The sequence below is a fragment of the Balaenoptera musculus genome, chromosome 3 (assembly GCF_009873245.2).
Source record: "Balaenoptera musculus isolate JJ_BM4_2016_0621 chromosome 3, mBalMus1.pri.v3, whole genome shotgun sequence".
In the NCBI taxonomy this organism is placed as follows: Eukaryota; Metazoa; Chordata; class Mammalia; order Artiodactyla; family Balaenopteridae; genus Balaenoptera; species Balaenoptera musculus.
The window spans coordinates 87,226,527-87,241,873 of NC_045787.1; the positions used below are offsets into that span (position 1 = coordinate 87,226,527).

At 30.5% G+C, this 15,347-nt stretch overlaps 1 protein-coding gene across 6 annotated transcripts in view; it reads right to left on the reverse strand.

The window, feature by feature from the left end:
- Positions 1-15,347, reverse strand: part of FBXL17 (F-box and leucine rich repeat protein 17) — a 472,180-nt gene that overhangs the window by 397,567 nt on the left and 59,266 nt on the right. The window lies entirely within an intron of this gene.

Genomic DNA, 15,347 nt, shown 5'->3' on the forward strand with positions numbered 1-15,347 from the left:
AAATAAAAACAAAAATAAACAAATGGGACCTAATGAAACTTAAAAGCTTTTGCACAGCAAAGGAAACTATAAACAAGACAAAAAGACAACCCTCAGAATGGGAGAAAATATTTGCAAATGAATCAATGGACAAAGGATTAATCTCCAAAATATATAAACAGCTCATGCAGCTCGATATCAAAAAAACAAACAACCCAATCAAAATATGGGCGGAAGACCTAAATAGACATTTCTCCAAAGAAGACATACAGATGGCCAAGAGGCACATGAAAAGCTGCTCAACATCACTAATTATTAGAGAAATGCAAAACAAAACTACAATGAGGTATCACCTCACACCGGTTAGAATGGGCATCATCAGAAAATCTACAAACAATAAATGCTGCAGAGGGTGTAGAGAAAAGGGAACCCTCTTGCACTGTTGACAGGAATAAATTGATACAGCGACTATGCAGAATAGTACGGAGGTTCCTTAAAAAACTAAAAATAGAATTACCATATGACCCAGCAATCCCACTACTAGGCATATACCCAGAGAAAAACATAATTCAAAAAACATGCACCCCAATGTTCATTGCAGCACTATTTACAATAGCCAGGTCATGGAAGCAACCTAAATGTCTATCAACAGATGAATGGATAAAGAAGATGTGGTACATACATACAGTGGAATATTACTCAGCCATGAAAAGGAACGAAACTGGGTCATTTGCAGAGACGTGGATGGACCTAGAGACTGTCATACAGAGTGAAGTAAGTCAGAAAGAGAAAAACAAATATCGTATATTAACGCATATGTGGAATCTAGAAAAATGGTACGGATGAACAGGTTTGCAAGGCAGAAGTAGAGACACAGATGTATAGAACAAACGTATGGACACCAAGGGAGGAAAGTGGGGGTGGGGGGTGGGATGAATTGGGAGATTGGGATTGACACATATACACTAATATGTATAAAATAGATATAGCACATGGAACTCCACTTTGCTGTAGAGTAGAAACTACCACAACATTGTAAAACAACTATACCCCAATAAAAAAATAAAAATTAAAAAAAAAAGAAACTGATATAGCAATAGTTAATTATTTCAGGGATGTTTATAATGCTGACAAGTCAGAAACATATGCAATAATAAGTAATAGTTACATAAAGCATAGCAAATCAATACAATGGAATACAAAATAGCTTTTAAAAATTATATTACAGTCTGTATTTACTAGCATAGAAAAATACGTCTGAGATAATTTAGAAAAAGATAACACAAAACAACACTTAATATGAGCCATTTTTATATTAAAATAAATATTTATATTTGGTGCCTATATGCATTAACAAGTCTGAAATGGGGCTGACCAAATTGTTGATAGTAGATTATGTAGTTGCAAGAACTCTGAAACCATATACTTTAAAAAATACTTTTAAACATACACTTGAAAAGTATTAAGTTCCAATCAACATGTATTCCCATCATAATCAGAAAAGGGGGTCATTTTCATGACATTTTCATGTTTTACATCCTTTAAAAACAAAAGAAATAATCAAGGTGCCTACCAAGATGCATGTGCAAAGGTATAAAGAGCAAAAAACAAATAATGTAAATACCAAATGAACATACTTCCCAGCCATGAAGAACTAATGTTCTATCAGATTATTTCTTGTTATGGGATAATGTTCAAAATATATTAACTAGTGAAGCTATACATTAAGTATAACTTCTTTGGAAAATACAAATTACATTTACATAGAAAAATACTGAGAATATTCACTCAGGTATAAACAGTGATTGATTTGTCTTTGGGTTGTGGATTATGGGTAATTTGTGATTTCTGCCATTTGTGCTTTGTGTTTTCCAAGCTTTCTTTAGTGAGGATGTATTGATTTTGTAGTTTAAAAAGCAAAATAAAGAAATACAAGGATTCTTCATTTCTCATCTGTTTATGTTTAAGGCAACAAATTCTACAACCAATACTTCAAATGAAAACTATTCTATCTAGAATAAGTATGATAGATGGCTAAAAATCACTAAAAAGTTTTTCTAAAATTGAAAGTTTCTATTAAAATGCAAAGTATCAGTCTATAAATTAAATATTTAAGAGTGTTTTAAAGCAGGTGAATTTCTGTGCATTAAGAGCTGCTTTTAAATAATTCTGTTTGAGGAAAATTCAAGCTCTTCCTAAGCATCACCAGGATTTTCTGGAATAGAATTTCCTACAGAAGATCACAGTTTTACAGTTGGAAGATTTCACAAAACAGGTAGTATCTCTGAGTGGACTACCTTCTTCAATAGCTGCAAAAGGACGGTGAAGTTAACAAAAAAGCACTTACCACACTATCCACTTACCCTGACCCTTAAATTATGACCTAACCATTCCTTTTCTACCCAAGTATCACCTTATTACAAAATGTGAAAGCTGTTTTACTCTAAGAAACCATTTTTAAAATTTTTCTGCCCAAAATTTAACCACTTATTTCCATTTAATGATCCCATTAGGCTATCTGATATCCCTAAATGTTTAATTATGTCAGAAACTGACCACTTAAACTCTGTAGCTTCAATAAATAACCTAACTGTGGTTACAATATATATAGTTTGAAATACTGTAGTAAATTGCATAAATAAAAAAAATACTTTCTATTAGAACTTTGAGATATTTTTAAACTATTTCAAAAAACCAATATAGAGATACCTACTCAACAATCAACAAATTACGTATGTTAGGAAATTTGTTCAATTTTATTGCAGGGCCCTTCTCTCATTGCCATATTAGACAGCCATCACTAAAGCATCATATTGTGGAATTTAAGTTTCTTTGGTTTTAAACAAAAAGCAATATATGACTTACAAGCATCGCTTACTTACACATGTCCTACATAGCCCAAGGCTGAAAAGTCCACAGATAATTCTTCACTATCTGCTGCTGCTGGTTGAGACTTAACCTCCTCTCTTCTCCTAGCTAAACTGTCAGCAAACTTCTTCAGATAACTCCAGCCACTGCCATGCTGGCTCTGAGTATGGAACAACTCCAGAGCAAGTCAACACAATTTAAATTTGGGACTGAAGGGGGAAAGAAAATGAGGGTAAGATAAGCACTATTGAAATCACTGCATTTTACCTTCTGTTTCCCACTGCAGAAAAGTTAACTTACCTACCCTTTCCTCAGGTACTTTTTATCACTAATTCTCTTCATGCTCTTCCTTAGGAATGCTCCAAGGAAGTCTGAGGGTTCTTCCAAATACATACAGAAAATGACTTTCAGTTTCCGATTACCCCAAAATCCACCACTGGTATCTTTTCTTGGACTGAGCCCTTCCTAAGAGTATTTTTATTCCTTTCCCAAATCTCTATTTGTTTGGTATCTGTATAAACTCTTAGAAAACTTTTTAAAAGATAGAAGAAGACTTGCTCTGATGACAGGAAAAGATAAAGAAATGCTAATACTATTTTGTGTCTTATAGTTGAAGAGGAAAGAAATCCTAGTCACAAAAAGAATGGGTGGTAACAAGACGCTAATAATGAACTGTGGAAGAGAAGAAGAAAGATGAAGGCTCAACGCCAGGAAATGCTGAGTGTGATCTAGTATTTCCAATGGAAGAGTTCTAGTCAGACCCTTTAGCTTCCAAACTAGAAAACCTGTTCTCCAGACCCCAGCACCCACTCCTGTGCCCCAGCCAACACTTTGGAGCCACCATGAGAACACAGAAATGTATCCTTTGAACCACCTAAGCTAGTGCTCTAAAGATTATTTTTCCACAGAAACATCCTTATAAAAGGCTGACTGGATCCCATAATACCATCAATATTATAGTTCATGTAAAAGACTACTGTAGACCAGATTAGTGGACCCATTACACAAAACACTCCTAGAAAGAAAAAGTGTTCCTAGTTCAACTCCTAAAAAAAAGCACAACTTTAAAAAATCAACTCTTGAAACACTGCCTATTTGTATGTCATGAACTACCTATCCTTCTGATGCAATCAGAGCTAGTACAGCAACATTTCCATGTAGAAAAGCAATTTCTTTTCTTCTTATATATATAAGAAATGGATCTCCTTTTTCTAAACTTAAATATCCTGAGTAGCAGATTGCCTGACTGCAGCAGTCCAATGCATTGCTGGAAGGCAATCCAACAGTAGGATGAGAGTAATTTCACACGTATCTTCTATTTAAGCAGTCACACATGTTATGACACTGTCCAAATGCCAAAGTGTGAGCAAAGAAATTAACTTTTAAAAAACTAACTTTCAATTGAAGAGTCCCTTAAAACTTGAGGGAAAAAAAGCCTGCTGTTCTAATTCTGAATTTGTTACTTCAAAAGTACAGGTAATGTACTAAATGTTTTTATATCCTTTAAAATACAACTATGGAAACTTTTTACTACTCTGCAGAAATACAAAGGAATGATTTTTACTCCATTATTATTTGCAGGCCAACTAAATTATTCTACATAACATATTCACAAATGTATTATTTTTTCAGAACCTTCTAATTAAAATGCTCCAATAATGACCATTTCTAAGCTAATACATAGTCATTTCAGTAGCTAAAACGTATTCTTTTCTAATTTGACCATAATAAATTAATGGCAGAGACTCTGAATTCCTGCTTTTATGTCAGACCCAAGTTACTTACATGAAATAAAATATGAATTTAAACTTAATTACAAACTCCAACTGATAATTTCTGTCACGTTTTCAAATGAAAGTAAACTAATATACAGCCAAATCTCAGTTAATAAAGATCAGACTGTCCAATGCTCATGATGCTTTTATTTCTCCTTCCATCTTCCACTTTCAGTTCTTTTTCACTTCTTATCTGTTGAACAGACAGTTAAGAAAAGATGATGCATAAAGTTGCTAGAAAGAAGAATCATCTATTCCAACCTTCTACCTGATGAATAATCCTTCCAACAATATTAATGTACATATAAGCCCTTCTATTCAGAGAAGTACCTGAGAACACAATTCCTCTGGAATAAGTCCTACACACCACTTACATTTACTCCCAGCCTTGGGCACCTGACTGGATACATATCCTCTGGGACTAGATATTACAATTTGAAAATGATAGGCTGAGTATCTTCAAAAAGAAGAGACTTAAGGCCATTTAATTTCAACCCTACCTTCTACCACATACAAGTCTACCACTGTGTTATTGAGGGAAAAATTAAAACAGAGAGACCTAATTCTGTCATTCATTTATAGCAAGCTAACAACTGCAAAATATACCCTTAGTAGCTATACTAAACTATTCTGCTCATTTACCTTTCAGTAAAAGTTGGATAGTAGCAAGGGAAAGATTAAACATAGGTCAGTATCAGGTGTGGTGACTGTCCTCAATTATTTATATTTATATATTATTGTATGTATATTATTTCCCTACTCATTGCTAAGATAAGGGTTATCATTTCACTCAACACTCTCAATGACAACGAAGACAGAATATTCTGTAAAATATGTAGGTAAATATCACCATTTATAACTCTATACATTGTAGTTATTTAATGCCTATCAGCCTTAGTCCCAATGCACATATAAAAATCATTTCTGAACATTCAATGTTATAGTGTTCACTTTATTTTACATTATATAATAAAAGATTTATATAGCATAGGAGAAGGAAAATCTGATTAAAAATCTAAAAATAAAATTCTTAGTAATATGAGCAGTTATCATCAAGAAAAATGTATGCTTTTACAATCAAAACAGAGGATGGTGAGAAATATATTGATGGCAAAACATTAAAAATTAGTGAACCTGATTAACAGATACTAACTACTATACATAAAATAGATACACAACAAGAATTCACTGTATAGCACAGCGAATTATATTCATTATCTTATAACAAAACTATAGAGGAAAATAATCTGAAAAAACACATATATACATAAATAACTGAATCACTTTGCTGTACACCCGAAACTAACACAATATTGTAAATCAACTATACATCATTTAAAAAAATTAGTGAATCTGGGTAAAGGGTATATGAGATATCTGTACTACTCTTGGAACACTTCTACTTTGAAATTATTTCAAAGTAAAACAATTTAAACACCTAAATGAAGGCTAGAAACACCAGATTTAAAACACTGTCTTTAATACAACCAACAGTTAAAAAGTAATCAAGCAGCCTTAAATGCTAACATTTTTCCACATTCTTCAGAATATATTTTCTCCTGAACTGTGATAAAAGAAAGAAAAATCTAGAACTTCAAATGCACCCTTAAAAATAAACATAGACTTTGAGTTGTCTGCCAATATCGAAATGGTTTGATAAAGATTATGTTTACAAAGACTAGATTTAAAAAAAAAAAAAAATTCAGTATGCAACAACAAATTCCTAAGATTTTCCCATAGGTAAATTCCAAAAATTAGCACGAAAAGGGAAATAATTTATAATTTAATATCCTATTCATACGGTTCCACATGTTGTGCTCCAAATGCCATACTGATACTATTTACTTTAATGCTAAATTTTGTTCTTAGCCTATTTCTTCTTCCACATTACAAACTTAATTCAGATTAAGTTTGTTCAAAAGTTAAATGGTCTGTCTATACTACCTGGAAATTAGGCACACACACACAAAAAAACCCAGTAAAAATTAACATTCAGATTCTGAAATTACTACTTATAAGAGCAATGAGATATGTTTATTTCATTTCATTATTTTGAAATCAGGCAAGAAAATCATTGCAGTTCTAAAAAATAATATTACTATATTTGTGTAACATTAATACTTTATAAAATGCTTTAAAATCTATAATCATATTTTAGTCTCATAATAACATTGTGTGCCAGGTAAAATAGGTATCATAATACCAATTTAATAGGCAAATTTCATAACTTATTGTAATATTAAATTTAAGATCATTTATTGTCCTGTTTTCATATTTTAAAAAAGTTTTTCCAGTTTTACTTATAGTTTCATGAACAAAAAGATACTCAACAAATGCCATGTAATATATCATTATGTTTACCATGAGAACTATTTCTAAAAATCAATCAAGAATGATAGATTAATTATTTTGGGAACTGATCAACTAACAAGGCTGCAAAATGCAGTTCATAGTAAGTAAGGGGGAAATAATCAAAACTTAGGAAAATAACGTATCAATAAGGTAACTTTATTACTGAAGTAAAAAATAATAAACAAACATTCACAAAACGAATTCTCAAGTATATTTTTCAGAATCTATCTATAGCTATGAGATCTAGAGAGAAGACAGGGAGAAAATCAGCTTGAGTGACTTATTCTCAGTTTTACTTTTTTTTAATTTGTTGTTAAAAATAGAAATATCTTAGTAAGATCATGGAGATTCTCTCATTTATAATTTAATATTTTGTATTTTTCAATGGTGAGGTGAAAATATGTATTTTACGTATAATTTTAGTAACATTGTTATAAATTAATTGTGTTAAATACACTAAATTTCAAAATATTTTTCTTACATCAATAAACTGAAATAACACGCTACAAATTACCCCAAGTGTGCATAATTTTAACCAAATCTGGTAACAGTTCTCTTTCACTATTTTTCTTCCAGTTACAATACAACCAAGAGACCTTTTATTTTCCCCCAAAAATATGAACCTTGTCAAAAAAAGAAAATATCACTTAAGCAACTAAGCATCAAGCATATGCTTATTTAATTCAGCACCACAGTCTCATTAAAACCTTAAAGAATCATCAAACACAACTGAAATTATGGCCACTAATCTATATCTTTTGGTAATTCAATTAGGATATAAATCTAGTATCTTCCAAATATTTTTAAATATATATAGACTACTTAAAAACAAATTAACGTGTTCTAAATCTATATAACACTTTGGATTTATAATGTTAGGAAACAATTATCTGTGATATACAGAGTATATCTAATAGGTAATTATTTTTAAGCATCCCAAAATGGGCACAAAAACATAACTAGAGTCTGATTGCAATGCTGCCCTGCAAACACACACCTTGCTGATAAGGCCGTCTCAGTGTATCTATTTAACAAGGGTCTTCAGCAATGAACCCTCTTTGAGTGAGGTCCACACAGATCTATCTCGAACACGACGCATTATGATTCATGAAAAATGATGTATTATGAATCTGATGAAACTCTATCCTTAAGAAATAATAAGACTCAGTAAACTCCATCCTGCTTACCTGACCCTCTAAAAACTTTACAGGAGAAAAAAACTGGTGATTTACTAATAAATACTTGCTAGACAAATACGTTTTTAAAAGGTTACTGACAACAAAAGAACTATAGTTGAAATGTAAACCATTTTTATATGGCAATATCAATTTTAAATTCTAATTTCTCATTAAATAACTCCCTACAACAATAAATTACTTGTCATAGATTACAAATTAAGCCTAAAAGACACTTAATAGATGATTAATAAAATCCTATCTTTCAAAACACAAGCACTAGTCATCATTGTGCTGGCAGGCATGCAAAAGTTTATACATATAAATGATAGCTGTCTTTGAATATGAACTGTAAAAATTTTAATATTAAAATATCAAAACAAAAAGTGAGGAACATCTTCAAATTCAGAAGACAACACTTACTTCCTGTGTTCAATGATGTCTATTCATTATTAGACAATCAAGTAGTCATTTTTAAATAGTATAATAATATTCTAAATACAATAAACAAATAACAAATTAGGTAAAAGCGTAACAGAACAGACCAAAACATTGTACATATTGGAAATTATGCTGTTGATATTTTAGAGATCAGTAATCCTTAAATCACACCAAATTATTAAACTATTAGAGACCTTATCAGTTACTATAAACCCAGATAATTACATAAAATATCAGTTTTAATGTCGAGCCAATATAATTTCCTCCACTTTAGCTTTTTAAAAAATTACTTGTTAGTGTATTTATCCATCACATTTAAAATCTTTATAATAATAATTTCAAGTTATACATAATGGCCTCAATACCTAGTTATGAGCTATGCTTGTATCAAATCCCATCAAGTTTTAAGTGGAATAGGTACACTGGTAAATGTTAAACTTTTTAAATTAAATTTTCCATTATAAAGTTTTTTTTAAATGTAGGTAAAGTTGACACATTAGTTCTCCAAAAATTAAACCTAAGTATATTCATTTATCTGTTAAAATCATACTCCCAAAACCTTGGACATAACTTTTTTAAAACTCTGATACAAAGGGCACTTTTAATAATGACACTAATTTTCCTGCAATCTGCTAAAGAACATAAGTATTTTGGCAAAAAAATTAAGATATGTTACACTGAAGGTTAACCACCTTAAGTACAATAAGAAAACATTTCCACACATCTTAATATGACAGATTCATGAAAAATATTACACCAGTAGGCACATTCTACTTACAGTCACATTAAAAATATTATCTTAAAACAAAATGATTAAATATCTATTCCAAGACCTATATAAAATGTCAACTGTCAATCGAGTGCAACAGTATTATTTAGTGTAAAATAAGAACCTTACGAATATGGATATTTAAATGTAAAAGCATTTAATGTATGCATCCTATCTATCTGCAAATAAAAATCACATGAGGCTTGTTTTTATTGTTATTGTATTTGCCAACATAAAAACTTTAATAGATCATTAAGTAACAATAAAATTCAATACATAGTTTTGCCCAAAACGACTTCTATGAAGTAGTTCATAGAACAATTCGATGCCTGTACATACAATAAAACAATGGACTAAGGTAACTATAAAATAGACTGTAAACATTTTTCCTTCTAACAAATGAATGTTAGATTTCCTAATTACAGAGGAAAAAAACAACCCATGCACACAACAAAAAGATGTCCTGTACTCTTAATAATTTTCTACTAGTAGTAATAAGTTTCTATTAGTTAAAAAAAAAAAAGTAATGAGCTATAGCCAGCATATCATACATAAAAATAGAACAATACCACAGCCAGTAACTTAATGCCTTATCAGCAGGTTTACACCCTTCCTACGCTTTGCTAAACAGTAGGTAGGATATACAGATATCAACCAAAAGTATTTACTAACCTCTTGTTATAATGTTAATATACTTGCAACTATGTGTTAATATATTTGTGCTATGTGTTATGTTAATATATTTGCAACTATTCCTATTTCAATTTTTAAATAGGTCCTAAATAATCCAGTATTGATTAAAAAAAAAATGTATACAGAAAAAAATGTTCTTCAATAACCAACCTGCAAAAAGGCCCTGAAATTTTAGGCAAGAAGTGGAAACCAGTTTTAAAGACTGATAGCATTTAATATCTTTTACTATTCATATATGATTTTTTCAAATATGAAATATTATTTTCATTCTTCCTCATCAAAACTGTGTTTAATTAAGCTTTTCTGGCACTGTATGCAATCATAAATAGAAAACAGAAAACAGCAGTCTAATTTTATAGGCTTGAGAGACTTCCAGTACAAAGAATCACTAGCACACAAGATAAAGATACAATATGACTGCTCTCATAGTGAAACATTTAACATTCCCACCCATGGCATTTAAAATTATAAACAAAACAAGTGATGGTTATGAAAACAATTGTCTAACGTCCATTATATTTACCATATGACTACTGTAATTAATAATTTAAAAGCTCTTTTAACTTTATAGCTATAAAAATCACAGTGGAAATTAGATATTCATTTAAAAAACAAATTACAGCAAATCCCAAAATCAAGGCCAAACCCAACCATGACTGACTATGCCTGATCTGACACAGCTGGAACATTCTGCTTTGTCTACTCCCCCGAAAGACACAGGTGGGGACAAACAGAGCTGCCTTCCGATAGATAGTTTTACTCTACACATACAGACAACAAAAGAAATATTTCAAATAAGACATTCCACTTAAAGTTTTCTTCAATGTAACAGTGTTAAATTTATATAACTAATCTAATTCTTGATTCAATGTAACAGTGTTAAATGTATATAACTAATCTAATCCTTGAAATTGATCATTCTAAGTGCAGAATGGGCAGAATTAGCAACATAGAAAAAGGAAAAAAAATTCCCATTAAGACATGTTTTAAAACATTTAAGATGTACTTTCTTAGAAATTTTTCTGGATATTTATAAGTGTGGCATTAAACTACAGTAAAACAAAAGCTAAGTATCATATTTCTTGGATTAAAGCAGTCCTATTTTTGTCAGGACAAGCAACTACCATTAGGGGGAGGTTATATTTAATGAATTTTAGCTGTGCACTGCCATGCAAAAAGTATTAACAAATGAAACAACTTGAAGTACTTAATATTTTTCAAGAGAATTTACTTCATAAGACATCTGAAATAATGTGAAGCTTTTAATGTTTTCCTATCAGCATTAAATTAATATTTCCTAAATATTTAAAAATATTTTAGTTTTAAATAAATGCAAACTAATTTTGAAAATAATTATTAACACCCCTAAAAATAATGTATTTTAAATAGACAAAAATCAATACTCTAAAAGTAATTATTTTAATTAGATAAAATTATCTCTCAGAAAAACAATGTAATTTAAATTTTTTGATAACTTTCACTTTTTAAATTTAACAATTTATTTCTAAATATGTCACTTCTATTAATACTGTAGCAAAAACTAGGATAATTACCTCTAGAATCTAGGCTAGGCACTACCAAAAAGTGAACAGCAATATTTTTTCTCAAATATATGTATCTGAGATGTGTGCAGTGAAAAATAAGTTTATCAAGTACAATCTAAAATTGTGTCCTAAGGTCCAAAAGTGACCTGTTGGCCTTGAATATTATTTATACACCATGAAAAATTACTCAATTTTGATATTCCTACTTAAAAACAATTATTCTTTCTTTAAAAAAAATTTTTTCCCTTACCTCTAAAAACATTTTCTAAGATGACAATGAGATCCTCCTTTAGAACATTTAGCATTGCATACTTATCTCTCCTTACTACTTTGAACTTATTTCATCTTTTTGAATCCTCAACATTCTCCTGTTCTTTTACCTTGAGCTTTGTTCCTTTCCTTACCTTTTACGCCCTTCTTTGTTTTTGTCTTTTCATATTTCATTCTTTTCTTTAAGCCAGCATCATATGAAGCCAAAGTGGCTTATGTCCCCAGGTTGGAGATAGCTATAAAAAATAAATTCTTACTATTTTTAAGGAGAGGAAAACAAGCTAGTTATCATCTGAGAGAGGATGAGGGGATTTTAACCCACCAGACAAGCCTGTCCAATAAAACTCAGACCTGAATCAAGTGATTAGAACTTCTCATGCACACACATAGAGTTCTTGGAAAGCATCCAAAAATTTTTTTGGTTTCTTCTCCCTTGTCTAGAAAAAAAGGACTAAAAAAATAATTGGACTATAATAATTTAATCACTTTCACAAGTCTATTGAACATAAAAATGCTTTAAACAGAATCTTTATAAGCTGGGACTTTAAATGTTTTGACAATTTTTTATTACATTTAAATACTTAAATCTGAGGGAAGGCTAAACTCTGTTTTCTGCTTCTCACAATTTCTGCTCAAACTAGTAAGAGGATCAATTACTAAATATGTAATTTCTAGCTTATCCTAGAATGAAAATCCTACATTTTGCACTAAAAATAAATAGCTATAAGGGTTCCATAACCCTTTAAAAACTTGATTTTCAGCATATCATCATATTTGAGGTTATTTGCAAAGTTTTTTTTAAAAAGATTAGCTTTGTAACAACTTACAGATAATGCTGATTTTAATTTCAGAACAATCATACAAATTTATTTAAAGAAAAAGCCCAAGTTTAATGCCTATATGCAAAGAAAGCTTTAGGACAAAGATCTAAAGTTAAATAAATTATCACCAACTGGTTCACCTAGCAGGGGTGTCCTAATAGCATGTATTCAATGACATATTTAATGAGCATAATTTTCATGTTGCCTAACAGCTGTTGCTTACAAAAATACTATTATTAATATTATTACTACTACTTACCTATCGTATGGCACTTATTGTAGTATGTTCAAATCTATAGCAATACTCACATGTAAAGTCTTTAATTACTGAATATATTACCAATAAGGCACTAAATTTAAAGAAATTGATATGGAAGTGACTATGGCTAGAGATACACTCACAACTTTATAATATTTACTCTGCTTCTTCTTTGAGGATAGAAGAGCAAAGAAGGATGCTTCTTCCCAAATGCTGACCAAATTTAAATGCATGTCTTTTATTAATGCAGATTTGAAAGAATGGTCACACTCTTCCCACACTTTCTTCACATATGAAGTGGGCTCTGTTTTATACAAAAGCAGACTGGCGTTGATGCTATTATACAAGATTACATCTGCATATTACTGTCCTGAAAATGTTTCAGTGTCTCTCCCACACATTAAGTTGTACAATTTAGGTGGCTGAGGATAGTCCTGTCCATTCAGAAAGTACTTCTTCTGCCTTTCTAACTATAACTCAAGATTCAGAGGCCAAGAAAAGGAAACAAAAAAAAAGATTAATGTAGATAAAAAATATTTAAAAAATAAAACTTCTGCATGGCAAAACTGCTACTGGCAAAGGCTAAAGCAAAATGACAAAATGGAAAAAAATATTTATAACTCTAATCACATACAAGGAACTAATAACTAATATATAAAAAGTGTTCCAGGAACAAAGAAGAGAAAGATCAGCAACTTGGTAGCAAAATGAGTCAAGGATGAATAATCACAGTTAAAGAAATCCAAATGGTTTTTTAAACATATGAAAAGATGCCCAATCAGACTCACAATGGGATAAATACAATTTAAAACTAATTCAGATACCATTTCTTGCCTATTAAGATGGCAAAAATCTCATAGATTGACAACACACTATTGGCAAGGCTGTGAGAAACAATCACTCTCAATGCATATCCTCTGCTTACATGACTGCAAAATGATACAGCCCCTAAGAAGGGGAATCTGGGAATATCTACCAACATCATAGGTGCCTGTACCCTTTGACCTAGCAATCTTACTCTGATAATCTCTCCTACAAATACACTTAAATTTGTACAAAATTATAGATGTATAACTGACCTAACAATTCTTGTAATAGCAAAAGAGTGGGCACAAATTAGATACATACCATGAGTGAATGAATTATGCTACTTCCAAACAATTAACTGCTATATCACAGTTACAGAAGAGAAGAAGAAGAAAGAAAGAAAAAAAAAAGAAAAAACAATGAGAGCAATCTTATGGATCTATTATGAGAGATCTATGAAGTGAAAAAAATAAAAGTACAGTATATATACCAATTTAACTTTTGTGTAAATAGCATGCCATCCTTTGTGTATCATCTATTTTTTATTTAAGAAAAGAATATAAAAATATATTATTCTTTTTCTTATATTTTCATAAGAAACACTGGTTACACATAGGGAGAAAGGGAGAAGATGGAAATGAATAGAAGCAAGAGTTCTTTTTATGTATTTTTTAAAAGAATTTTATTTTTGATCCACTAACCTTTCCAAAAATTAAAATCAAAGGGCTGACTTGCCAGATATTAGTGGAAAAAACTACTACCTTAGCCCTCTTAAATCATTTGTAATATTGCCATCAATTATTTAATAGATGTTCCCAAACAGAATGATGAGATCACAAGTGCCATATCAATGCCTGTAAAGTAATTAAAAATATTACTTGGGAGCTTACTATAAAAGCAAGGCTTCTGGAATAAAAGACCAAGCTTCAAAACTTTAATGCCAATAAAACATGATAAGTTTATGTCTAGAAGCAGCATACTGTGTAAATTGGAGGTGACCAATATTGTTCAATAAAAAATAGAAAGGGCTCACCACAGCTAACATCATATTCAATAGTGAAAGATTAAAATATTTTCTTCTAAGATCAGGAACCAGGTAAGGCTGTCCATTTTTTGTCACTTCTATTTAATATATTACTGGAAGTCACAGACAGAGCAATTAAGCAAGAAAAAGAAATTAAAAGCATTCGAATTAGAAAGGAACAAACAAAATTATCTTTGTAGATTATATGATCTACACCCTAATATTACACACACAAAAAAACTATTAGAATAAATGAATTGAGTATAGCTGCAGTATACAAAATCAACACAAAAAAATCAGTTGTATTTCTCTACACTAATAATGAACAATCTGAAAAGGAAATTAAGAAAATAACCCTATTTATAATAGCACCAGAGGGAATAAAATATTTAGAGAATAGCTGCAGTATACAAAATCAACACAAAAAAATCAGTTGTATTTCTCTACGCTAATAATGAACAATCTGAAAAGGAAATTAAGAAAATAACCCTATTTATAATAGCACCAGAGGGAATAAAATATTTAGAGTATAGCTGCAGTATACAAAGTCAAAACAAAAAAATCAGTTGT